This window comes from Rattus norvegicus, chromosome 6 (assembly GCF_021556685.1).
Source record: "Rattus norvegicus strain SHRSP/BbbUtx chromosome 6, alternate assembly SHRSP_T2T, whole genome shotgun sequence".
Classification (NCBI taxonomy): Eukaryota; Metazoa; Chordata; class Mammalia; order Rodentia; family Muridae; genus Rattus; species Rattus norvegicus.
Window position 1 is genome coordinate 101993218 of NC_141539.1, and position 26414 is coordinate 102019631.

The 26414-nt window shown below is 46.0% G+C and overlaps 1 long non-coding RNA gene across 5 annotated transcripts; it reads right to left on the bottom strand.

The window, feature by feature from the left end:
* Window positions 1-1368: 1368 nt before the first annotated feature.
* LOC148005324 (uncharacterized) lies at window positions 1369-12965 on the bottom strand. 5 transcript variants are annotated; one of them, XR_015623146.1, is made up of 6 exons: window positions 12728-12965; window positions 12511-12569; window positions 11903-12090; window positions 7379-7525; window positions 3831-3981; window positions 1506-3232 (listed from the first exon to the last, which is right to left on the bottom strand). It is a non-coding gene; the product is annotated as an uncharacterized LOC148005324 (long non-coding RNA). The 5 variants fall into 5 exon arrangements; XR_015623145.1 differs by having other exon boundaries at window positions 11903-12010; window positions 12728-12812; XR_015623148.1 differs by lacking the exon at window positions 7379-7525 and having other exon boundaries at window positions 1369-3229; window positions 12728-12812.
* Between the last annotated feature and the right edge of the window lie 13449 nt (window positions 12966-26414).

Below are 26414 nucleotides of genomic sequence, written 5' to 3' on the forward strand. Positions count from 1 at the left end.
GATGGATACACTTGAAGTTGAATGAACTGTCAGCTTTTTAAAAACAAAACATAACAAAACAAAAAAACCCACAGAATTTCACTTTGTAGTCCAGGCTGACCTCGAACTTGTGGCAATTCTGCTTCAGCCAAGCACTGGAATTATAGGTGTGAGCCACCATGGCTACCCAGGTGTAAGCCACCATGGCTACCCGACAGCTTTTACTTAGTTTTAACAATGACTTTAGGTATGAGTGTGTGTGTGTGTGTGTGTGTGTGTGTGTGTGTGTGTGTGTGTGTGTGTGTGATGGGCACTGTGTGAGATAGGTACATGTATGTGAATATGGGCACACACACCCCACGGAGTGCAGGTCAGAGGACAACACTTGGGAATAGTCTCTCCCTCCAGCATGGATTCAGGGACACAATTCAACAATTTAAGTCATCAGGTTTCTGTAACAGGCACTTTGTTTGACCTTGAGCTATCATTGACTTGACAGCTTTTATTTAAAAGAAAAGAAAAAAAAGTACAGCTCAATCACAGAGTGCTTACCTAACCTGTGTGAGACCCTACGTTCAATTTCCATCACTGGAGAAGAAACAATCAGGGTTTCCATTCTGATGGTCCCCAAAAGACTGCTGAGAGCTGTGATAAGGCCCAGCACCTTGCTTGCTGCAGACAGCAAGGACATTTGTACCTGCAAATCACAAGTGCTTGTCTGTTTGTGTTTCAGGCAGCGTCTTGTGTAGCCTGCGCCTGCCTCAAACTCACCATATAGCCCAGGCTAACCTGGAATTCCTGGGCCTCTTGTTTGCCCCTCCCAAGCTCCGAGATTATAGACATAAACCACAACTCCAGCCTTTCCTTGTTTGTTTGCTTGTTTCCTGGTGCTGTGGTTGAACCCAGGGCACTGGGCACCGCACCCTTACCCTCCCAAGGTGTTCTCATTTCCAGAGGAACATGCCCTGTGGTACTTGGGTTTCCTCAGGAATTGGGAAGGAAGGTGGCTCTCAGAGGCCTTCTGCAATCCACACTCTCACTAAACCTCTCATTAACAAACTAATTTATCAATCTTCCTTTCTCCCTCCACTCCCTTTGCAGCACAAGAGCCTGAACCCAGGGCCTCTACAATACTAGGCAAATGTTGTGCTGTAGAGCTGTTCCTCAGCCTTTTCTTAGTTTTGCATTTTGAGACAAGATCCCATTAAATTGCCCAGGCTCACCTTGAACTCTGAACTCTGTAGTTCAGGCAGGCCTTGAAGCCCTGAGCCCCCTGCCTGAGTCTCCCAAGTAGCAGAGTTTACAGGACTACAGTATCGTGACTACTTTTCTTTCTTTCTTTCTTTCTTTCTTTCTTTCTTTCTTTCTTTCTTTCTTTCTTTCTTTCTTCCTTCCTTCCTTCCTTCCTTCCTTCCTTCCTTCCTTTTTTTTTTTTTTCTTTTTTTCAGAGCTGGGGACCGAACCCAGGGCCCTAGGCAAGTGCTCTACCGCTGAGGTAAATCCCCAACCCCTCCTTTCTTTCTTTCAAGATTTACTTATTTATTTCATGTATGTGAGTATACAGTCACTGTCTTTAGACACACCAGAAGAGGGCATCAGATCCCATTACAGATGGTCGTGAGCCACCATGTGGTTGCTGGGAATTGAACTCAGGACCTCTGGAAGAGCAGTCAGTGCTCTTAACCTCTGAGCCATCTCTCCAGCTCCCAGTAGGAGCTCTTAATGGCTGGGTCATCTCTTCAACCTCAATACGTTGCTTAATAGCAATGCCTGAAATCCCAGAAGTCAAGAGGTGGGGGCAAAAGAATCAAAAGTTCAGGGTCATACTGAGCTACACTGAGTTTGAAAGCACCCTGAGCTATATCAGTGGCTGAAATGAACAAATACTGATAAGGCCAGGTGTGGCAGTGCCTGCCTCTGATCTCAACATTTAGGAGGTGGAGGCCGCGGGATCAGCTAGGAGTACATGGAGAGTTTAAGATTAGTCTGGGCTATGTGAGATCATGTCATAAACAACAAAAAAAGAACAGCAAAGCCCACAAGATAAAATAAACGAAAGTCCCCTGTTATCACTTAGTAGGTGCAGAAGCAGTCTGAGCGCCCAAGTTTCTCCGATGTCGGAAGTGCATGCTTCTCACTACAGCTCTGCTTTGGCTCAGGAATCTAGTAGGGCTTCATAATGTGAAGGAGTCTTGGAAATGACCCACTCACAAGAGCTGCCCGTACTGCTTCTGATCAGACTCAGTACACAGGGTCCCAACAACGTGCATAACTTCCTTGCCAATGTCAGTCTGTATGATGGAGTGAGTGGGAGGCCCCACTTTCTGAATTCCTTCAGTGGATCAAGGCCCCCCATGTAATCAGCCCCATTCTGAAGTCACCATGCACGTGACCGAGTTGGGAATTCAAGGGGCATTGGTGACACGCAGGGTGGAATCTTTGAAGTAGACACTTTGGGGTGCTTGGCGCACTCAGGTGTTCTTTCAAGGGGTGAGCTGTGAAAAAGCCATGAGAGCTGTCATGGAACTTTCCAGAATTCAGCCGTCACTTCTAACTGCTAACGTTAACCACGTGCTCTAGTATGCCAGCCTGGGCTTGGTAGAGACGGCAGTGCCTGGCACAGCTCTTCTGCTCCCTGGAGACAGCATAATCATCTCCATTGCTGCTAGAGGCTTAGGCGACCTTGGCTTCATGAGGACCCTTTAAACTTCAAGCACTTGCTTAAAATAGATAAACAGGAAAATAAGGCAGAAGCGATAACGATGTATAAGCAGAAGCGATGTGTGTTTAGAAATATTTTCTTCACTGCTACAACTTTCTCCCATAATCCCTACCTCCTTTGGTAAAATTAGAGTTCAAATTCTGCAGCAATTCAACAAAACCGGAGGAAATTTGAAATAGGAGGAGGAACTGACCTGGATGGTTTGGTAACAGGCTCAAAGAACACGGTGTTCTTTGGGCAAACATAGCTGCTCGAATATCTGTTCCCGTAGTTCAGACTGACCCTCGGGCCACTTAACTCGTGGCAAGTGGAGACAGTCAGAATATTTATAGAAAGTCCACTGCATCCTTGACAGTTACTAATAAAAGGAGAGATGATGCTCATGAGAAAAGGTGATTCGAAATGTTGATACAAGCTCCGAGCACACAAGAAGATGAGACGGGAGGATCCTGGAGTTCCACAGCAGCCCGAGATCCAAAGGGAGGCTATAGGTCCATTTCCCCCTTCTCGCTTCCGGGCATCCAGGTACTGCTGTATCAGGCAGAGAAGGATAAAGCAGAAGTCCAGACAGGTCAGCAGGATCTGGATTCGACAGTGAATGCGGAGGGGTGGGGATTTGAGGTGGGTAGGGGAGTTGGGGTGGGAAGATGGAGTTGGGGGAGTTGGGGGTGGTGGGAGTGGGGTGAGGTGGGGTGGGGTAGTGGTAGGTGGATGGGGATTCTCTGAGGATTTTATTGTTACAGCTCTCTTAGACAAGGTTCAATGAAACTGCTCTCTTGGATGAGTTCCTGTGCATACACTTTATTTGGGGTGAACCAAGGGTTAAATATAATCTGTGAAGTTTCATTGGTTGAGGCTTAAGTTCTGGGGGGTTTGTCATTTGCATGGAGAGGCATTCCAGGAAGTTGAACCTGTGATTTTGTCAAGGATTACGTGACATTCCTCAGGTTGAAGATTGGGGGTCGGATTCCCCAGATCAGGTGGAGAAGAGGGAGCCGTGCTAGGAAAAGAGAGCCCCTCATTTTGCGCCAAGCTCAGGAAAGCGGTCCAACCGTGGGAGACTACAACCTTAATTGTGAGGCATAACGGGAGACTATGTCTCAAAACAAGCCAAAGAATATTTACCAACCCTCTTGTTTGTTAGTTGGTTGGTTTTGAAACAGCATCACATCAAAGCCCATGTTGGCCTTAAGCTTCCTTAAGTAGCTGAGGGTGGCCTCGAACTCCTGATCCTCCTGCCAGGCTTGGTGGTATACATCTCTGTGCTAGTGCTCTAGGATCTAGGCAGGAAGAACATGGGTACAAATGTCAGTCTGACTACATTGGTGAGATTCTGTTGCAAGCAAGCAAGCAAGCAAGCAGAACTAAAGTTCTTTGCCTAATCCAATGGTCCTCAACCTTCCTAATGCCGCAACCCTTAAACGGCTCCTCATGCTGTGGTGACCCCCAACCATGAAATCATTTTGGTGCTAATTCATAAATGTGATTTTGCTGCAGTTATGAATTGTAATGTAAATATCATGTGACCCCTCTATGGCAAGGTGAGAACCATTGTGTCATAATCCAAGATATCGAAGACTTTCCCCTCCTTCCTCTCTTTTAGTTCTTCCTCCAACAGGGCAATGCTATGTGGCCCTCACTGGCCTGGGCCCTTCCAGGTATCCTAAGATATCCTTCATCTTTCCTCCCTGGTGCTGGGGTTACAGATGTCTCCACCAACATGTGATCCTTGGTATCTCTCCTTTAGGATGTTACAGTCTCTGTGCTAGATCCTAGGTCTGTGTTTCAGTCTGAGTTCATTTCTTTTTTACAGCTTTGTCCATATATTATTCCTAGCCCACAAACCAGACCCATTTAATGTATATAACTCAGTCGATGGTTTTCATCATCTCTGAAAGAAACCCCAGGCTCACTAGAAGCGGCTTACATTTCTCCTCGCCTCGGCTCTAAGTCGTCACCTTCCTGCCTACCTTCCATCACGAGAGATCTGCCTATCAGATGAATTTATATGTAGGGTACAAAAACAATGATCAAGGGACATTTTTGAAAACATGTACGTCCAACGGTTCCAGAGCTACTGTTTGTCAAAGGGACCCTATTATTTTCCAGGTGTGGCAGTACATGCCTATAACTCCAGTACTCCAGAGGCAGAGGCAGAGGCAGGAGGATCGCCACAAGTTCTAGTCCACCACGGTCTACAGACTGAGTTCCAAGTAAGCCAGGGTTACAGGGCAAGAATCTGTCAGAGCAAAGCCAAATAAAAGCAGGAAAGGAGGCTTCTGAAGAGGTCGCTCAGCTGGTAGAGCGCCTGCCTAGGGAGCCCTGGGTTTAGTTTGTTCGTTCGTTCGTTTGTTTGTTTGTTTGTTTGTTTGTTTGAGGCAGAGTTTCTCTGTGTAGCCCTGTCTGTCCTGGAGCTTACTCTGATAGAGCAGGCTGGCCTCAGACTTAGAGATCCACCTGCCTCTGCCTCTAAACTAATGGGATTAAAGGTGTGTGCCACCATTTCCAGCCTCCACCAATCTTCCTACCTTTACATCAAAGTCACCTCGTCTTGATCTTGCTTACAAGCACACATAGATTGACAGTGTAGCGAGTCCCTCTAATTTCGTTGTTTTTCAAATAGCTGTGACTCTCCCAGGTCCTGTGTATTTCCATTTAAACTGTAAAATTGGTTGATGTGGTAGTTCGGACTTGTAATCCCAGCATTTATAAGGCAGAGGCCAGAGGCAGAGGCAGAGGCAGAGGCAGGGGCAGGGGCCAGGGGCAGGGGCAGGGGCAGGGGCAGGGGCAGGAGAATTGCCACAAGCATAAACCAGCCTAGTCTACACAGTGAGTTTTAGGGCACCTGGTCTTAAACAGTAAGTTCTAGGCCAGCAAGGGCTTCCTACCGAAAAAGGAGTATACTGAGATGTTTGTTTTCTTTGTGTTTATTTTTTAAGATTTAATACATCAAGTGATTTATTCTTACTATTAAAGCTACATCCTTACCCCTGTCTGCTGGAATTTTGATTAGGACTGCTTGGGATTTTTAGGCTAACTCAGGGAGAGATGCCATTTTAACAATGAACATGTATTCTGATTCATGGACACAGTATACATCTCCATTTATTTAGGTGTTAGTTGATTCTCAGTAATACTTTGTAGCTTTCAGTGTAAAATATCGCATGTATCTTATTAGTTCTGGCTCCAAGAATTTAATCTTTTGATGCTAAGCAAAATATTGTTTGTAAATGTATTTAAATTTCTTTATGGTATGTGTGTGTGTGTGTGTGTGTGTGTGTGTGTGTGTGTATACAGATGCACATGTGGAGGTCAGAAGACAGCTTGCATGTTTCTCTTCTCATGGGTTTTAGGGCTCAAACCCATCAGGCATAATGGAAGTCATTTCACCTGCTGTACCACCCCACTGGCCTCCTACATACTTTTTAATTTTTCAGTTTTCAATTGTGTGCTGTTAATAGCTAGAAATGCCTTATGTTCATTGATTTTATAGTCTATGTTTTTATTAAACCCATTATTAGTTCAACTTATGGATTTGTATATTATTAGGGTTATTTTTCTTGTGTTTTGTTTTTTAGCTAGATTCTTGTTCTGAAGTCCATCCTGGCCTCTGCCTCCTGAATTCTGGGACGGCAGGCAGGCATCCATCCAACACTATGTCTGGCTGGTAATTTTCTACACATGTGAAAACATTTTTCTCTCTCCTTTTCCAAATTGTATGCTCTCTCTCTTTTGTGCACGCTTTTGCTCTCTCTCCCTCCCTCCCTCCCTTCCTCCCTTCTTCCCTCCCTCTCTCCCTTCTTTCTTCTCTCTCTTTCTCTCCAAGTTGTCTTTTGAAATTAAAATATAATTATATAATTTCCCCCTTTCCTTTCCTCCTTCTGACCTCTCCCATGTCTTATTACTCCTGTGTTCCCTCTCAAATTCATGGTCTATTTTTTTCTAATTGTTTTACCCACATACGTGCATAAGTATATAAATACAACCTACTCATTCTGTTCTCTTAGGAATTCCATTTCTCTCACGCCCTGAATTTTTTAGTTGCTCATCCTTCTTTGTCTAGGGGTGAAGACCTGTGAAATTTCCCTTTCCACATCAGTATGCCTATGCACTTGTTCAGGTCGTGCTGAGGCAGTCATATTGTTGAAGTCTCATGGGCGATGCTTCCCTCTCATTTCTAGAGGACACAACCTCACAAAAGGTTTCTTAGTCCCCTGGCTCCTACAGTGTCTCTATCTCCTCTTCTCTGGATGCCCCTGAACTTTTGGTGCAGGGGTTATGTTGTACCTGTATCTGTTGGGGCTGGGCACCACATGATCTGTTTTGATCATTTGGTGCAGGGTTCTGAATTGGTCTCCATCTCTTTTAAAGAGATGAGGAGAAATACACTTCTCTGTGGGCATAAGTATTAGAATGTACTTGGCAATTATGCTGATTTAGTCAAATAGTGGTATAAGCTTTTGCTCTAAGACCAATGACCTCACTAAGCCCTGAGGAGCTGGGTAGGTTTCCAGGATCAGGCACGATTTCCCCCTTGTTCTGCGGGCCTTAAGTTGAATTAGACAGCTGTTGGTTACCACCAAGACGTGCACGCTGCTACTGCACTCCTAAGGATGTCTTGCCAAGTTGGTCATTGTTGTGGATCATAGGCGTCATAGCTGGGAAGTGGTTGCTCACCTCTCTTGGAAGCTTGCATATTACCAGAAGGTACTGTGACAGCTAGTCCTTAGGGAGGAGACTTTCAAGCCAGATCTAGTTTCAATCCTCTGAGTTCAGTGTCCAAAGAGCACGATATCTTCAGCAATATGGACTAACCTTTAACCTCTGGAACGAGACCAAGCATAATGGCCACAGCCTATATTGTTTTGTGAGTCTGCTGGAACCCTGACCAACACCTTAAAAGGTAGGTTCTCACTCCTGAGACTGGAGTTTTCTTAGTTTTTGGCTCTTGTTGCTTTGAGGGGCAGCATTGCCAGCACATCTGGTGAAATTTCATTTAAACTATATACTTATGCACACACAATTCTATGTTTTATATGTAATTTTTAGGGAAATAAAAAATATGATTTCTCCTGCATTTTCAAACGCACTTAGTCTGTCTTTCTTTGTGGCATTGGGAACAAAGCCCAGGTAAGTGTTCTGCGTTCACACTCACCAAGGATCTCTGCCTTTCCTTTTGTGTTAGTACTGGAGATTAAAGCCATGCTCTCAGGCAAGTGGTGGTTTTTAATTGCAGCCTTTGGGAAGCAGAGGCAGGCAGATATCTGAGTTCAAGGCCAGCCTGGTCTACATAGGGAGTTCCAGGACAGCCAAGGCTACACAAAGAAACCCTGCCTTCAAACAAACAAACAAACAAACAAACAATTCGAAACCCACCATGCGCTCATACATGCTATGCACACACTCTGTCACTGGGCTGTGTCACCAGCCTAACTTCTCAATTAAAAACATTTTTATGCATGTATATATATTTAACATATGTTTGTGTTTATGTGTGTGCCATGCAGGTACACTGCACACGTATATATACACGTGTAGACCAGAGGTTGATGTTGCAGGCTTTCTATTGGTCTTCATCTTCTTTTTGGAGACAGGATCTTTGAATGAAGGGCTCACTAATAGACTATACTGGCTGAACTGGACTGAACTATGCAGATTACAGGTGTGCACTGCCATACTGGGCTTTAATATGGGTACGAGGACTTGAACTCAGGACCTCCTGCTTATGACAGGCCCCCATCTACTGAGCCATCTCCCCAGCTGTAGTGCCACTGTCTAGTTCCTCTTGTTTTGCTTTTCAGGCTCTTGTGGGTGAAACGTACTCCTTAGTTTCTTCAAGGATACCATGGGCGAATCCCCTTAACAGAACTTGTTTACAGGAAGAAAAATATATGTAAAAGAATAATGACTATGTAAAGAAAGTCATGCTTTATAATATAAACATTCTTAAGCTACTCTTGAGCTTTTTCTCTATTATTTTTTTTTTTTTGGTTCTTTTTTTCGGAGCTGGGGACCGAACCCAGGGCCTTGTGCTTCCTAGGTAAGCGCTCTACCACTGAGCTAAATCCCCAGCCCTTTTCTCTATTATTATTGTGCAAGCACGTGTGTGCGCAAGTGTGTGTTTGTATGTGTGTGTGTGTGTGTGTGTGTGTGTGTGTGTGTGTGTGTATGTCATAGAGTGTCTGTGGAAACCAGAGGACAACTTTTGGGAGTCAGTTCTCTTCTTCCACCATTCCGGGGAGGGAACTCAAGTTGTCAGGCTTGCACGGCAAGTACCTTAACCCTTAGGCTATCTCACTGGTGCTTCAGTTTCTTGCTTTGTAAGATTCTGTGTCGGGCAGGATGGCTCACAGCTGTAGTCCCAGAACTCAGGATTGGCAAACCTGGTCGATAATTCATAATGAGTTCAGGCTAGTTAGGACGTTTCAGCAGGACCTTGTGAACACACGAACACACATGATAGGGAGAGGGGAGGACACTCAGTTGGTAGAGTACTTGCTTTGGATGAATGAAGCTTGGACTTTGATCCCCAATACCTCACAAAACTAGACATGACGATGCATGCTTGTAATCCCAATATTTGAGAGCTTGGGCTACCGAGACTCTGTCCCGAAAGTAAAAATAATTAATTAATTCTGTGTTCTGTATAAAGAGCTGAGCTCTGTGTGCAGCCTTATAGGACAGCGCTCAGCTGCTCTGCCCTTGATCTAGCTTATTGTCCTCCAGTTCACATGCCTGCATCAATCAGTTCACATGCCTGTGTCAGTTCATCACATGCCTGTGTCAGTTCACATGCCTGCATCAGTTCATCACATGCCTGCATCAATCAGTTCACATGCCTGTATCAGTTCACATGCCTGTACCACTTCACATGCCTGTACCACTTCACATGCCTGTGTCAGTTCACATGCCTGTGTCAGTTCACATGCCTGTACCACTTCACATGCCTGTACCACTTCACATGCCTGTGTCAGTTCACATGCCTGCGTCAGTTCACATGCCTGCATCAGTTCATCACATGCCTGCATCAATCAGTTCACATGCCTGTGTCAGTTCACATGCCTGTACCACTTCACATGCCTGTACCACTTCACATGCCTGTACCACTTCACATGCCTATGTCAGTTCACATGCCTGTGTCAGTTCACATGCCTGCATCAGTTCACATGCCTGCATCAGTTCACATGCCTGCATCAGTTCATCACATGCCTGCATCAGTTCACATGCCTGCATCAGTTCATCACATGCCTGCATCAATCAGTTCACATGCCTGTACCACTTCACATGCCTGTACCACTTCTCATGCCTGTATCAGTTCACATGCCTGTGTCAGTTCACATGCCTGTGTCAGTTCACATGCCTGCATCAGTTCATCACATGCCTGCATCAGTTCATACGCCTTTATTTTCAGCCATGGGATTTATGATCCTGAGAAGCTAAAAGGAAATCTCCAGCTCCATTGAACACAGCCTCGGAACCTCTAGGAAGTTTTCATTCTCTCCTAGTGCAGTTAATATAAAGGGAACACCTAGTCCACAGCTGAGCTGTTGACCAACACAGAGGGTGGACCAGACATTTCTGATCCCTTCCCATGCAGGGCTTTTGTTCCACCCAATTTGGAAACATTCTGTGATGATTCACTCATATGAGAACCTTACACCCAAGGGGCTTGTAAAAATCTGCCTGGATTGCCCTTTCAAAGTATAATAACCACGTAACAAGCACACCAATCATGCACAGTATGACTTGCTACCGTTGCAGTACTGGGAAGGTCATATTCATTTGCCCAGCACAGTGGTAAAATTTGTCTAGAGGGCATGTTGGGGAGATTCCAGTCTAAGTAAAGATTTTTTTTTTCCAGATCTAGGTTGAGGTAATACTTTTTTTTTCTCTTCTTACTTCTTATAGGGTCTCACTCTAGCTCAGACTTGAGACTTAACACCGTAGCCCAGACTGGCTTCCAACTCTCATCTGCCCTCCAGCCTCCCTCGTGCTGGGATTGCAGGTGTGGTCTGGTGGACCTGGCTAGTGTTATTATCAAAACATAATGGCTTAAAGACTTAACGAAAACTATGCAGTGTTCAGTCAAATATTTTTTTATTAAAATTCATTTAGTCTATTACTAATATTTATTTATTTTGTGTTTTGAGACAGGGTCCTCAAATCGATGTATAAGCCTCACTTGGAATTGCTGGGATTACAAGAGCATGCAGCCACACCCAGCTATCCTTAAATTTTTATGTACTGAATCTGCTCTGTCTCCAAGGCTGATCTTGAACTTCTGGTAATCCTCCTGCCTCAACTCCCCAAGTGCTGAGATTACAAGTGTACACTACCATGTCCAGTTTAATGAATTAAAAAAAAAAAGTATCGGGGCTGGGGATTTAGCTCAGTGGTAGAGCGCTTACCTAGGAAGCGCAAGGCCCTGGGTTCGGTCCCCAGCTCCGAAAAAAAGAACCAAAAAAAAAAAAAAAAAGTATCCAATTCCAACTCGATTTAGTGATATATGTAAAACCCATGTCACTCAAAGTATAAGTCACATAAACATCTTTGGTTAAGATAATTACTGTTTGTAACAGTTCCAAAGAGTAATTCAAGTTGGGACTGGGTTTATTGAAGAGTGATTTTATTTTATTTATGTGTATGCATGTGTGAATGTATGCTGCATGAGTACAGGTACCCACGGAGCCCAGAAGAGGGCATCAGATTCCCTGCAGGTTGAGTTTACAGGAAACTGTAGGTTGCCCATTGTGGGTGCTGAGAACCGATCTGGGTTCTCTGGCAGAAGGAACAGTCAGTTCTCTTAATCATCGAGCCATTTGTCTAGCCCCATGAAGATAATGTTTGCATCAACTTTTTTACAGTAAGAGCCTAGATTGAGTATGGTTTCTGTTCCATGTTCTTAAAAGTTGACACTATGCATTTTTCTTTATTCATGAGAAATCCTTGGAAAACCCTGTCTGGGGCTCAATGCATTCTAACACTACCAAGTAATGAATGTCTTTTCCCTTCTTGTGGAAGGATAGAAAATGAGTAGACTTTTTTTTCCCTGATGCAGGAGCTTGAGTTCAGGACCCTGTGTATGCTAAGCACACATCCGACCACTAGCTATATTCCAGCCTACACGTGTAATCATGGGTTTATTTCGCAGTCTTTTATTGTACTTATTGTGTGTCTGGCACCGTATAGGTAGTAACTTACCTTTTTTTGGTGACAGCCTTCTGATACCTGTCTCATGTAGTCTGGCACGGAAGTCTCACAACTGACTCCGGATTTGAACCTAGACAGTCAGACTTCGATCCGCCGTCTCTGTCAGGTTATAGTGCACATCCGTTGTAATAAAGCAAGGATGTCCAGGACCCAAATGCCACTGCCAGAAGACAGGGTGACTGGGCAGTAAATGAAAGAGCAGTGTTCCACACATATCACCATGCTTAACTCCTTCTCTCGAGCTCTGTCTGCTCAGTAGTCATATCTGACTATTCCTCAGCCCTGGGGTGGGAGTGGTCAGGAGCTAGCCTCCTGCAACCTTCGGGTTTCTTAGAGCTGAGTCACAGGCTAACCTGGCCTGACCACTCAGCCTGACTCACCAGCTCTTCCCTCCTTCCTCCTCACTGTAAGTGTCAACAACCCGACTTAGGGCCTTTCCTTACATAGTACGAGAGTCATCAAAACCAAGAAGGAGGTCTGCCTGGTGCCCACCCTGTACATTCAGACGACAGACAGCTCTCAAGCCTGTCTCCACTCCAGGTTTCATTTTCCCTTTGGCCCTTCCACAAGTAACACGGGCTGGGCCCACTTAGTCTCACCAGGCTTGGTATTCTGAGCAGCTTGCCTCTGTTTCCTCCTGGGCAGCAAACAGGTACCTCTGGGAGAGGACAGGGAAAGCTTTGAGCTGCCAGCCAACCGGTGCTCAGCACATGCTTCCTGACTGCTGAGCACAGAAGCCAGCCCAGCTTCCCAGCATCCTGCCCCGTGCGTAGATCCACGATGACCACCCCAAGGGGAATCTGGGACTTCTATTACCCATGAATTCCTGTGGACTGTATCCCATGGACTGTATTCTCTGCCGGTAGGTGTTGAACTTGCTCAGTTTGGTTAAGACCGGGACAAAGATGGAAGACAAGTGGGCTTATTTAGTAGAGCGCTGGAGAGTGACTCACAACCTAAGTCCTCTACTGGGCTACATCTCTGGGCTTTGTGTCTGCCTCTCTCATTTACAAGGGAGGGGCACACTGAACACTCGACTCTCTTGGAGCGTCATCTGGAAGAAGAGGACACAACTTAGAAACAAGCCTACCCACCCCCATGCTGCACCTCCTTCCCTGCAGTCACCCCCACAGTCACCCCCACAGTCACCCCCACAGTCACCCCCACAGTCACCCCCACAGTCACCCCCACAGTCACCCCCACAGTCATCCCCACAGTCATCCCCACAGTCACCCCCACAGTCACCCCCACAGTCATCCCCACAGTCATCCCCACAGTCATCCCCACAGTCACCCCCAGGCCCCCTGTTGGGTTTGGGGAGCTTGCACTTGTACAGAGTTTGGTCCTTAGGAGGAGAGGGTACAGCATAGGGATGCCCTTTGGCCCCAAGAGAGGGTGGCTGCCAGTGACAAGCTAGGGAGGAGACTTTATTTGATTTTATTTTTTATTTTAATTACATGAGGTCTCACTTTGTATTCCTGTCCCATCTGGGATTGGCCACGCAGACCAGGCTGGCTTCAAACTGGCAACAATTCTCCTGCCTCTGACTCTTGAGGACTTGGACCACAAGTGTCAGAGAGGAGAATGAGCCTAGGGCCAGGGCACCTCTTGACTGGCTCCGAGGCCAGCACTGGAATGAGCAATTCTTCTTCTGCCTTCCTTTGTAGAGACTGCCTTCTCTAAGTCTCCCTCACAGGGGTTGTTCCTATGGAGACAGGGAGGAGGCCTGTCAGGAGGCTGTGGGCCAGAGGTCAGTGCCACATGGACATGTTTACAAGAAATTCAGTAAACAATGCTCCTATGAGCTGGTCAGACTTCTTATCATCTCCCAGGCTTCCAGCAACGCCTAGTGACCAATGCTTTGGACAGGTACACTACCCCACCCCAGTGGAAAGTGGACTTTCCCAGCCCCTTTATGATCCAGCCAAAGTCCATGTATTGAACAGAGACAGGGAAGGCACTGGCTTTGTCAGGACCTGCCAGGCTGGTCAGCCACCTTCGGATGATTTTTCTCTCTGCAAAACCTAACACTCGACAGGGCATCCTGGGCTACTCTTGCTATCCCTGTCTTCCAATCCTCTCGCCCAGCTGTTTAGAGAACTGCTGGTATCTGACAAGGAACGCAAGAGGCCCCTGCACACCGCATGAGAGGTGCTGGCTGTCCTAGATATTCCAAAGCTTCCTCAACAGAACAGACCAGCATTCATCCCGTGCCTTTGTTTTATAGACTGTTTTATGACTAGAAATAACCCGCTTACCGTAAATCTCTCTTGGGGGATTTACAGAGGTGGCGCCTGTTCTATTTGCCTGACAATTTTCACACATTTGTCTAACTTCACCCATTATTCGGGGAGAACATTTCGTATTTTGAGTCTTAATTACACAAGAGAGAAATATTGCCCAACAACCACAGCCCTTACTGTATTAAGATTCTCTTAATTTAGAAGGTAGGCTCCCCCTTGGTGGTTCTCCCGCCTTTTAAGCACTTTCTCTATGACACTGTGGGGTGAGATTGCCAGGCGCCAGCTCATGGACAGTAAGGTGTTTGGTGCTTTCTTTAAAGGACAAACATTTGTATTACTGCTCTGAGGGAGGGACAAGGGTAAATGCTTACTGTTTGTTTGGTTTTTGGGTTTTGAGTCAGGGTTTCTCTGTGTAACCCTGGCTGCCCTGAACTCACTCTGTAGAGCGGGCTGGCCTCAAACTCACTGCTTCTGCCTCTGCTGGGGTCAAGGTGTGTGCCCCCACCCCCACCCCTGCCCTTGCTCCCAGCAGTGTCCCCCCACCCCTTACCTAGTTCGTTCCTTTATTGCCTTGTCTGCCTTTGACCTCATGGAGTTGAGGGGACCCATCAACCTCCTCTGGGTGTATGTCTGGAATGTAAGTACCATGTAAATCGATGTTTTTAGCCATTTAAGGAATGTGAGTCAGTGTCATTAATTACTTCCACAATGCCGTGTAATAATCACGATTATTTCAAGATGCTTTTTAAAAATCATCCTAAACAGAACTCCAGGGTCCATTAACAGCCAGTAGTTACTAACCATCTTCTGGCATTTGGCTCTTTAGTTTATGTGCACGTGTGTGTGTGTGTGTGTGTGTGTGTGTGTGTGTCTGTTTGTGTGTGTGTCTGTGACAAGGTCCCATGTGTCTCAGGCTGACCCTGTACTCTCCGTGTAGCCAAGGATGAATATGACTTTGTGACCCTTCCGTCTCTACCTCATGAATGTTGGGATCATACGTACACCACGGTGCCTGCTGTGCTGGGATTGAACCCAGGCTTCTGTGAGTGTTAAGCAAGCTCCCTACTAATGGGCATAGCCACAGCCCTGTACTGTGTGTCCTCATCCACAATGTAGGACCTGAGCTGGACTGCTGCCTCTGTTCCTCACCAGCTCTGGGGCCTTGAAAAATGTACCTGCTGTCTTTCATGTCTTAATTTAATAGTCTGCAGAACAGAGCCAAAAGGAGAAAGCCCTCACAAGGCTGTGCTGTGTTCATAACACATATGCACAGGATGGTGTCTGGGGCACCATCAGCTTCCAATAAAAGTTACAGTCCCCCGAATTACAACTTCATTCCTGCTTGGGCCCAGCTTCCTAGCTCTTTTCACACACACACACACACACACACACACACACACACACACACACACACACTGTGTGTATATGCGTGCCTGCATGCATATGTGTGTGGTGTGTTTTTGTATGTTTGTGTACATGTATGTGTAGCCTAGTGGTTGGTGTTGGTTGTCAGTTGCTCTCCACTTTACAGAGTGAGGTAAGGCTTCTCTCTTGAACCCAGAACTTAATGGCTTGGCTAGTCCAGCTAGCCAGCTTGCTTAAGGATCCCTTGTCTTCAGCTCCTGGGTACTTAGATCATAGGTAGCCATTATGCCTGTCTGGCACTTATGAGACTTCTGGAATTTGAACTCTGGCCCTCACTGTTAGAATTGTTTTACTCACTGGGCCATCTCCCCACTACTTCCCTTCCCATCCTTTTACATAGAGCTAGGAGAGGGGGTGAGCTTTCATCCCCCCATCTCCTCCAAGATGGAGGTCTTGTTATGTACCCCAGACTAGCCTCTAAGTCATGATCCTTCTGCCTCAGCTTCTCAAGTGCTGAGATGATAGGAATGTACCATGTGCAGCTTGGGCATTTCTTCTCTTCTTCCTTCCTTCCTTCCTTTTGTCCTTCCTTCCTTTTGTCCTTCCTTCCTTCCTCCTCCCCTCCCTCCCTCTTCCTCCTCCTCATTTTTTTCCAAGACAGGGAAAAAGAAAATAGAACATATATGTATGCATGTGTGTGTGTATGTATTGTATGTATGTATGTATGTATGTATGTATGTATGTATGTGTGTGTACTGTGTGTATGTCTGTATGCATGTGTGTATGCATGTGTGTATGTATGTATGTACGTATGTGTATGGAGTGTCAATCAGTCATAAAGAAGAAAATTATGTCATTGGCATGAAAATTGGCATGGAAAAATGGAAGACAGGGTTTCTCTGTGTATCCCTGACTGTTCTGGAACTTTCTCTGTAGAGCAAACTGGCCTGGAACTCAGAGATCCACCTGCATCTGCCTCCCAAATACTGGGATTAAAGGAGTGTGCCACATGGCACTTGGTCATTGCTTATTCCCTCCCTCCCCACTTGCCTCCTTTCCTCCCCCCTTCCTCCTTCCCTCCCTCCCTCCTTTCTTCCTTCTTCTGTCCTCCCCTCCTTTCTTACATCTTTTCTTTTCTCCTTTCCTTTCCCTCCCTCCTTCCCTCCCTCCTTTTCTTCCTTCCTCCCCTTCTCTCTTTCCTTTTCTTTTCTCCCTTATCCTTCCTTCTCTCTCCTTCTTCCTCCTCCTTCTCTATCTTCCTTCTCTTCCTCCTCTTCGTTTTTGTCAGTGTCTCACATAGTCCAGGCTAGCTTCAAGCTTGGTATATAACCAAACATGGCCTTAAACTTCTGATTCTCCTGCCTCTCTGTACCTTCTAAGCACTGGGAAGCACCACGGTCCCCAGTATGCTATCTCTTCATAGATTGCGTGTGATGGGTGCCATTATGGCATTTTATGTGCATGTGTGTAAATGTGTGTGGTTGTGTGAGGTGTTGGTGTGTGAGAGAATATGGTGTATATATGGGCAGGCATGGGTACCACGTGAAGGCCCAAGGAGGATGTTGGGAGTCCTTCTGTATCACTTTGCACCCTATACCCTTGGGAATAGAGTCGATCGCTGAGCATGGAGGGCCACTGATCAAGAGGCTCTGGCAATCCTGTGTCTGCCCCCACAGTTCTGGGGTTATAGGAACATGTGTGGCCATGCCCAGACTCAGGGTCTTAGGCTTATGCTGCTCTTACCTGCTCATCCATCTCCCCAGCCTCCATGACATTTCATACATGTATGTAGTACACATCACTAATTTTACCCCCTTTACCCTCTCCCGACCACTTTCCACCCAGCCTCTTCCCCTTCCCACCTGCTCGCTCGTTCTTCCTTCCTTCCTTCCTTCCTTCCTCCCTTCCTTCCTTCCTTCCTTCCTTCCTTCCTTCCTTTCTTTCTTCCTTCCTTTCTTTCTTTCTTTTTTGAGACAGGGTCAAACATAGTTTAAGCTGGCTATAAGCTTTCAATCCATTCTCTGTCCTCTACCTCTGAACCCCTCAACAACAACAACAACAACAACAACAACAACAACAACCTAGATTGTAAATATGAGGCAAATAATTGTCTGTGCTAGTTTGGTTTATTAACACGATGATCTCCAGTTCCATCCATTTTCATGCTGATGGCATAATTTTCTTCTTTATGACTGACTGTTACTCCATATACATACACACACATACATATATACATACACACATGCATACATATATGTTCTATTTTCTTTTTTCTTTTTCTTTTTTTTTGGTTCTTTTTTTCGGAGCTGGGGACCGAACCCAGGGCCTTGCGCTTCCTAGGCAAGCAGGGCCTTGCGCTTCCTAGGCAAGCGCTCTGCCACTGAGCTAAATCCCCAACCCCATGTTCTATTTTCTTTATCCATTCTCTGTCAATGGACACCTTGGCTGAGTCTTTACCTTGGCCTTTGCGAACAGTGAAGAAATTAGCAGGTATGCAGGTACCTATTTAGTACATTGGCTTTCTGGCTCCTGCCTAAGAGTGGTATAGCAAGATCACGTGGTAGTTTTTAGTTTTTGTTTTTGAGGACGCGCCCCCCATACTTATTTCCACCACTTGAGTATGTAAGAACTCAATCAAGTCTTCTCCAGTGAGCTTCCTCCTCTGTCTCAGCTTGATTTTCCCATATCCTGTAGCCCAAGAGTTCAGTGTTCTCAGCAAGAAGGTCTTACCATATAGTTTTCATGGGTATCTAACAACAGTGGTAATAGTGTGTGTTATCTGGGTGATCTTCAGGCCCTCTCTGGCTAACAATTCTTAGTGGGACACTTCTATGTTCAAATGTGGGCTACATAGTAATAAGACCTTGTTTGAAGAAGAGGAAGGAGGAGGAGGAGGAAGAGGAAGAGGAGGGTTGAGAGGAGGAGGAAGAGGAGGAAAAGGAGAAGGAAGAAGAGGAGGAGGAGGAAGAGGAGGAAGAGGAGGAGGAAGAGGAGGAGGAAGAGGAGGAGGAGGAGGAAGAGGAGGAGGAAGAGGAGGAGGAGGAGGAAGAAGAGGAGGAGGAGGAAGAGGAGGAAGAGGAGGAGGAAGAGGAGGGGGGAGGAGGAGGAGGAAGAAGAGGAGGAAGAGGAGGGAGAGGAAGAAGAAGAGGAGGGGGGAGGAGGAGGAGAACAACTTTAAAAAGGCCTGAAGGAAACAGGCACATGACTGCTTTAGTGTACATGTATAGCGATCTATGGGGAAGAGGACAGAAGTTGTTGGATGTGTAATTCCAGAACTTGGGAGGCGGTACCAGGAGGCTCACTAGCTACAAGGCGAGGACCTCACCAGCATTTGCTATTGTCTGCTTCCTTGTACTACCACTCTGATGGAATGGAGTTCCTCCAACATGGGGCTTGGTCTTCACTTCCCTGTGGGTGCTGCTCAGTGTTCAGGACTATTCATGTATCTCTTCTTTTGAGAACTTGCCTGTTTGTCTGACCACGTCCTGATCGGTTTATTTCTCCTTTTGGAGTTTAACTTTTAAGGTCTTCACATATTCTGGATTGGTTCCTGTCAGAGGAAGAGCTGGCAATGGTTTTTCTCCTATTCTGTAGGCTGAGGCCGATTTCTTCAATAAGCTAAAGTAACATGTAATCTACAGAAAGAGAGGAAGAGGGAGGCAGAGTCATGTTCCTCAAAACACTGTGGGATATTTCTCTTTTTTAAGGGAATCTTTGTGGAACTAGTTTTCCAAACAGATTAACTTAATGGTTAATGTGCTGAAACCGACTTGTGATTTTTATACATACACAGTGGAAAGAGAAAACTCCCTTTCTTGATAAACAAAAACAAAGAAAACCCTTGACAGTGGGCTTCTTTTCAGGGCATCTTGAAGATGGGAGAGAGAAGTTCAGTAAGCTTAGAAATTCTCAACAATATTGTGTGGGAATATGGGATTCAAGTCTAGGAAGGGTTGAGGCACACAGGCCAGGAAAAGAGGGAGATGGTAAGGCTATGTGGGAGTTAAAGAAGAATCAGATACCCAGTGCTGGGGCAGTTGGTCAGAGGAAACTCCCCACTGCAGAGAGGACTACAGAACCAAACAATGAACGTGATCAGGGTGTACCGATGGAGCCCAGAGTGGCTGGAAAGGAAAATATTCCAAGTCCAGTGGAAATGTTACAGATGTAGCCTTTCTCTGTACTTTTCTCTTTTGCCCAGCCATACTGTTTATAATTTACTATTTAATGTCATGTTCCTTGAACGTAGGGAGATCCCCAAATGCAGATTTTCACAGGCAGGGTGAGGAATGTAGTGGGGAAGGGGATGCTCTGGGCCTTGGAGGTACATGTGGATAATGTTCACTGGCTAAGTGTTCCCTCTTACCAGCCACCCATTCTACACCTTGCCCAAGCCAGGGTTGGAGAACCCTGACCAGATAGACATATTCTCTTTCTTGCGTACTGCTATCCCAACACATTATGGACCAGGAAGAGTCAGGGCGGGAGGACAGTAGGCAGAAGCGGGTGGCAAGTGGGAACATTTGAGAACATAGCTCAGGATAGCCAAGAGTTGGCAGTGGAGAGGCAGAGTCTAGACTCTGATGTGTGCCTCATTGCCCAATCAAAGTTCACCCACGAAAACAAATTTCAAAGAGAAAAGACTTCCAAGACAACTGGGCTCATGACTCAGCAGGTTGAGAAAGGAGTGCAGTAAATGCAAGGCTAGCCTGGGCTACAGAGTAAGGACTACTTCAATGACACTCCTTCACCAAAGAAAGGTTTCAAGGAAGTGAGCACAGGATATAAAAGCTTGAGTATCAGGCCCTCTGAGGACTCCGATGTTGAATTCAGTACCCATAGAGAGGTATTGAGAGAGCAGAACTTACAGACAGCAACTAGGAGTAAAGTATTTGGTGAAATCATCATGTCTGAATTGTGGAGCCTTTCTAAGAGACCCCACCCCCTACACACTGTGCTCTCTCTCTCTCTCTCTCTCTCTCTCTCTCTCTCTCTCTCTCTCTCTCTCCTTGACATAAATAAGAGTCATCTGAAAAGACAGAGCTGCAGTTGAGAAAAACTCCCCATCTGATTGGCTGGTAGACAGGCCCGTGGGGTAGTTTCTTGACTGGTAATTGATAGGGAAAGGAAAAGGGCCCCACCCCCCATTGGAGACGCCATCCCTGGAGAGTAAGCAGTGTTCTGCCATGACCTCTGCTTCAGTTCCTGCCTTCAGTTTCTGCCTTGGCTTTCCTCGATGGACTGTGACCCAGGATATGTAAACCAAATAAACCCTCTCATTCCCAAGTTGCTTAGAACCAACTCGGACTCTATTGTATAGAAATAGAAGCCACACTAGAACCCACTTCTGTATCTACTGCCACTTCATGCCCTGTGTCCCCTCAGGACTCTGTCAGCATATTGTGTGCAGGGCCCTTAACCTTCAGACTGTGAACTAAATAAGCCTCTTAGTGAAGTGAGCCTGCGGCTTGACTCTGCGATGTTCCCTGAAGGCTCAGCTTTGAGCACCCGTTCTTTGGCACGGTTTCCGGGTTAGGGGAAGGCTGTGGAACCTTTAGGAGGCAGAGCCCAGCAGTCAGGCGTGGGTCACTGAAGCCAAACCTCTGAACTTGGCCTTGATTCTAGCTGTTCTCTGCCCCAGTTCTGCCGCAACGTGAACGGCTGCTACCACATGCCTCACGGCTGCCATGAACCCAGTTATGACTTCCATGATCAACTGATGCTCTTCGGAACCGTGAGCCAAAGCAAGCCTTTCATCCTTTCTGGATATTTTAGTCACAGTAAAGCAAAAATAACTTATATGGAAAACCAATACCAGGGGCTGGAGAGATGGCTCAGCAGTTAAAGAGTACTGGCTGCTCTTCCGGAGGATCTGCGTTCGATTCCCAGCACCCACATAATGGCTCACAACCATCTATAATTCCAGTTCTTGGGGGGGGGGGTCTGATGCCTTCTTGTCTTTGTGGGTAACAGGTGTATACTGGGAGGGGTGAGCTTTTGAGAGTTTACAGCCCCCCTCCACTTCCTGTTTACGTTCTCTGTTTCCTGTGTGTGGATAAAAGATGTCATTAGTCAGCTTCTTGCGTCACCCATTTGCTGCTATGTCTCACTACCATGATGGACTCTCATAGTTCTCAACCTGTGGGTCGGGACCCCTTTGGGGATTGAACAACTCTTTTTCACAGGGGTCAGCTAGGACCATCTTCATATTTACATTATAATTCATAACAGTAGCAAAATTACAGTTATAAAGTAGCAATGGAAATAATTTCATGGTGGGGGATCACCACAACATGAGGATCCATATTGTACATTAGGAAGCTTAAGAACCACTACACTAGACTCGTAAGCCAAAATAATTTTTCATCTATAAATTTGTTTCGGTCATGGTATTTTATCACAATGAAAGAGTAACACAAACATCTTTTAAAAGACCTTTCTTTGGAAAGCCAGTGTTGAAAGAGTGTTGCTGGAGTGCCCTACTGAGAATGGCTGCCCCAGGGACATGTTTTCTCGGGTCTTTCTATAGTACTCGGAATCGTTGCATCCAGGGATGCAGGTTCTAAGGGATCCAGATTCCTCTCAAGCCAGCGGTGCACACCTTGGCATCATCTTCTTGGCGCTGCTTTTGCAGGCATTCAAAATGAACTCAAGAGTGAAAAGTGAACGGGAGAAGCTAGAGTTGCAGTGAGGATCTCAGGAGGCTGTCGACATCAGGGAGGCGGGATGTCTGCTGAGGAAAGCTGCAGGTGACAAGTGGGGCTGGCTCACTGGGAGGCCATGTGTGTTGTAGGCTGCTGGAGCAGGCCGACCAAATGTCAGCTGTGGAGCTGTAGGAGTGGATGTGAGTTCTGCCATGTTTTCTCTTGTTTTGGTCCAGTAGCTGCTTGTGATCCTCCTGTTTCTTGCATTTAGAGCAGAAGGGTTTAATCTAGTGCCATTGTATATTGGAAGTATAACTTTCTTTCTTTTCTTTTTTGAGATGGGGTTTCTCTGTGTAGCCTTGGCTGTCCTGGAACTTATCCAGGCTGGCCTTGAACTCACAGAGATTTCTGTCTACCTCTGCCTCTGCCTCTGCCTCTGCCTCTGCCTCTGCCTCTGCCTCTGCCTCTGCCTCTGCCTCTGCCTCTGCCTCTGCCTCTGCCTCCCAAGTGTTGGGATTAAAGGTGAGCAACACTACCATTCAGCTTCTGTTTGGTTTTACAGGGATTCCCAACTAAGAGATTTCCTTGAGACACAGGAAACTTTGGCCTTTTGAACAGTATAGGAACCTTAAGACAATCAGGACTTCTGAGACTGGACTCCGTGTATTTTGCGAAAAGAGATGACCACAGGCCTTTGTGGGCTGGGATAGGACATTGTGATTGACAACCGAAATGCTCCTTTCTAGGCTCATGTTTGACTATGTCTTCCCAGGCTGACAGCACTGTGCTAGTGTGTGTGTGTGTCTGTGTGTGTGTGTGTGTGTGTGTAACCCCAGGAAGCTGAGGCCTAAGAGGTAGACATGGACCACTGGGGGCTAGGCCTCTGGCCTTTATATATGCACCCAGTTCCAGCTGTTCTGTTTCTCGATCCGTCACAATATGAGCAGCCATTGCCACACACTCCTGCTGCTGTCACAGACTCTGTGATGCCTCCTGAACACGATCAGCTGAGTCCCTCTGGAACCACCAGCCAAAGTGAATCTTTCTTCTCTTAAGTCATTTCTATCAGACATTTGGTCACAACGGTGTGTTAGCAAGCATAGCTTATCTTGTTACATTGAAAGAAAATTGAGTAATTTGGAGCCCTGTGTATTACATTGGATCCTTGAATCCAACCTCGCCGATGTCTCACATCTATCTATCTATCTATCTATCTATCTATCTATCTATCTATCTATCTATCTATCTGTCATTTATTAATTTTGGGAACAGAGTCTCACTCTGCAGCCCTGGCTAGCCTGGAACTTGCTATGTAGACCAGGTTACCTTTCAACCCACAGAGATTTGAGTGTCGAGATTAAAGGCATGCGGCAACACACCTGGATGCTTCTCTTCACTTTTCTTTTCTTTTTTTTTTTTTTTCCGGAGCTGGGGATCGAACCCAGGGCCTTGCGCCTGCTAGGCAAGTGCTCTACCGCTGAGCTAAATCCCCAACCCCTCTTCACTTTTCAAAAGCTATCCCCATACCTTTATTTCTATGCCTGGCCAAAAGCTGGTACTTGAATTGGCTTGCATGGAGCCAGGTCTCAGTGGCAAATTCCAAACACAATGGACAGATATCTTTGCCCAGCTGAAGGAACAAAGCAATTATTATGAAACAAGCCTAGAAGTTTCATCATAAGCTAGAAACTGGATGAGAGCTAGCCAAGGAAACGTGCAGACATCTTGGGTTTTCAACAGTGCCTGCCGGAGGACTTGGAGACAGCCAGATGGCCAACACTTGGGTTTCCCACAACATGATTTTTAGCTATGTGAGGGATACATAAAAATATGTAAAAATAATCTGAGGCTAGTTAGTCATCTATTTTTACTCTGCACATTTCTCTTTGCTACAAGTCAGTCAGACTGTGGTCTGGTGTCCCTTTAGCCTGTTACTTTTAGCCACGGTGGCAGGCATCAGCAGACAGGGGTGATGATGGGCATTCCCAGCTACTGCAGGACGGGTGGAGAAACGGGCCGTATGCACACAGCACAGCTTCTATAGGAAAAACAAAAATCCAAGGCTGAGGTGTGTCCAACATGGATGTTGGGAATGGAACTCTGGTCCTCGGTCAGAGCACTAGGTAGTTTTTTTTTTTTTTTTTTTTTTTTTTTTTTGTTTTGTTTTGTTTTGTTTTGGAGCTGGGGACCGAACCCAGGGCCTTGCGCTCTACCAGTGAGCCAAATCCCCAACCCCACTAGGTAGTTTTAACCTGAGCCTAGGCTCCAGCCCCTGTGTCCTGCCGTCTGCTGTGTTTCTCTTGCATTGTTAACCTTATTTAACTTTCATACTGCTCCTACAAGGCGACCTATTGCCTATCTTATGGAGAGGTGGTGCTTGCATGGAGTTATGGTGCTGTAAATGGCCAAGGCAGGCTTCACACCCAGCTTCATCGGACTGTAAACCTCTTCAGTCACATCCAGCTCGTGCAGGATCTTTCCAAGGGATGAAAGTCTTGCTACCCTCGAATGGACGAATTCAGAACTTTCTGAGGCCACTTAGCAGTTTTGTTACTATTTAGTATAAATCAAGAGGACAGAAAATGTAGTCAAGAGTGTGCTGTGGGGGTGCTATGCACTTCTTTGACTTGAGGTGTTTTCCATTCAAAGACTGAGATTATTTTCCTTGCCTCATTGTTGTTATTGTCGTTGTTTTAGATTTATTTTTTTTATGTGCATGAGCGTTTACCTTGCATGTATATCTGTGTAACCCATGCAGTCTGGTGATCGAGAAGTTCAGGAGTCAGATCCCCTAGAATTGGAGTTACAGACAGTTGTGAGCCACTGTGTGGGTTCTGGGAAAAGCACTTGGGTCCTCTGGAAGAGCCACCAGTGCTCTTAATCACTGAGCTATCCTTCCAGCCCCGCTCGTTCGAATCACCAGTCTTACAAATAACAGTCACCTTATCAATAAATGCTGATACTTAGGGAGAAGCTTCAGAGTATTTATCGTTCTTCTTGAATATTGATTGCTAACATGATAAAGAGCTATCCTAGGACTCTTAGAGATGTTAACTTATAGGAGCAATTTGCTTACACTTTGTTATTAAAGTTGACGTGTGGTTTAAAATAAAGAGGTACTTTGAGAAAGGTGATTTGAAGTAAAAGACTAAACATTTCAACCGTTGGGGGAGGGGCAGAACACTTGCCTAGCACGTGCCAGGCCCTGGTTTTAATCCTTAGCACAGGAAAAGGAATAAAAGTAAACATTTTAGAAAGCGTCATCAGGAAGGTAACAGCTCTGGAGGCTGGGGCTGCGCTTAGTGGTAAAAGGCACAGGTAAGGTCAGGGTTCGATTCCCGGTGCCACGTGCTCACCAATGTAGCCCCGCCCCTCAGAAAGAAAAAGGGCAACGACTGTATAGAGGACAAATAATCTGTTCAAGTCATCCATTCAGGTCTCAGCCGCTGACCTTGCCTTGTCCTTCACAGAAATGCAGACTCAGACTTGTCTTCAAGCTTGGCACGCACCACCAAGGTCTACTATCATCTAAGTGTCCTTACACCTGCCCCTTTCTGCCCAGCCTACTGTCATGTCTGTGTTAGGACGATCACATTTCCCATTGGGACAGTTGGCAGGAGTCTGCTATGTCCAGACACACCCACTGCACTTGGGTGTGGTATTTCTAAAATAGATATGTGGTCCCGTCTTTCTGCTAAAAAATCCCTCCGAAGACTCCTGGGCGTCAAGAACAGCAAGACCAACAGTTTCCTTGACAACAGAAATGCCTAAAACGTGGCAGCCCTTGGCTGTGAGGCTATTGGGCATTTGTGATGTGGTGGTGTAAATGTGATTGTGGAAGTGAGTTTTAATTTCTCTTCATTTTAATTAACTTAAAGGCTAACCTGTGGCTAGTCAATACTGCTGTGGACCTTCTGGGTCTGGACTAACATGCAAATCACTCAACAAAGCCCACTTGGTCTCTGGTATCCTTTCCCCTCCTCATTTTCTTTCTTTGCTTCTCTTACTCCTCCCTTCTCCCCCTTCTCCGTCCTCCTCCCCCATTCCCCTTGCTCCTAATCTAACCTGGGTGCTAAATATCCAGCTTGCACACCAAACTCCTTACTGACTAACCATCTTTCTAGCCCCGACTCCAATTTCTTTTTTTTCTTTTTTAAAAAAAGTTATTTATTTATTATATATAAGTACACTGTAGCTGTCTTCAGACACACCAGAAGAGGGCATCAGATCTCATTACAGATGGTTGTGAGC